Below are 1,329 nucleotides of genomic sequence, written 5' to 3' on the forward strand. Positions count from 1 at the left end.
TAAGCCCCTGGCATCAGCTCCTCATAGATTGTCTTTCTTTTTGTTGTTGTTGTTTTGGCCCCAACAAGATTACCCAGTTTCCTGTGGAAGGCAAAGCACACATACATCAAAGAACATAAGAATCCATGCCAACCGGTACGTCCCATGCTCAATGCAAGAGCAGCCTCCCGATCCAAACTCTCATCTCTGAAATAAATGTGTTTCCCACAGCATGCTGACACCACCCATCGGCTTAAGAATCAGTGAGAGCAGCAATGCATACCTCGTGTAGATCCCACTTGATCATGAGGTATTATTTCTTTCCTGTTTTGTTGAATTTTTGACTAAAGTTGTTTTGAAATTGTTTTCATCTATGTTCCTAAAGTATATTGGTCTGTGGTGTTCCCATTTGGAGGAGAAACGCTTTCCATTTCTCTCCACCAGTTAAGAGACACAGACTAGCAGAATGGATAAGAAGGTATGAGCCCAAACCCTTCAATTACATGGAGATTGACTAATACCTGACTTTAACAAACAGCGGGAAAGTGAAGAAATAAGGAGCACAATTTAAACATTGCTTGAAACAGATGAGAGCGAAATGAACCAAAATACAGTGAACCAAACACCGGGGACCCAGCAGAAGGAAGGAGCACTCACAGGGCAGGTTAGAGCAATAAGTGCAGAAAGAATTGAAATAAATCCTGTAACACAGCAACTACAGCAAGACCGCACAACCACCCTCCGACACTAGACGGAAAGAAATAATAAAGATTAGAGGGAAAAGATATAAAAATTTAGAAACTATAGGGAAAAATCAAGACAAGAAATTGGTTCTTCAAAAGGATCAACAAAATTGATAAACTGGCAAACCTAACAAAGAGGAGGGGAAAGGCATCTATTCCAAATAAGAAACACATTGGGCAACATCACAACAGCAGCAACGGAAGTAAAAGCGATAATCATACAACATTATGAAAACTAGTCTTCCACAAATGAAAATCTAGAGGCAATGAATGCACCTCTAGAATCACATTACTGACTTGAATGAACCCAGACTGAGGTACGCAACCCAACAGACCTATAACACAAGAAAAACATCTGGTCATTAAAGATCACCCAACATTAAAATGTCTGGGACTAATAGTTTTACTGGGGAATTTTAACACACGTTTTGAGATGCATTAACACTAATCTTACCTGAACTATTTCAGCATATAGGAAAGGATGCGATACTACCAAACTCATTTTATGAAGCAAGTATAACTTTGATCCCTAAGTCAGGAAAGTCATCAACAGAATAAAAAAATGATCAAACAATAGCCCTTAAGAATATAGACCCCCCCAAAAAAA

The sequence above is a fragment of the Echinops telfairi genome, unplaced genomic scaffold, assembly GCF_000313985.2.
Source record: "Echinops telfairi isolate 266 unplaced genomic scaffold, ASM31398v2 ScPeMD7_5;HRSCAF=22, whole genome shotgun sequence".
Lineage (NCBI taxonomy): Eukaryota > Metazoa > Chordata > Mammalia > Afrosoricida > Tenrecidae > Echinops > Echinops telfairi.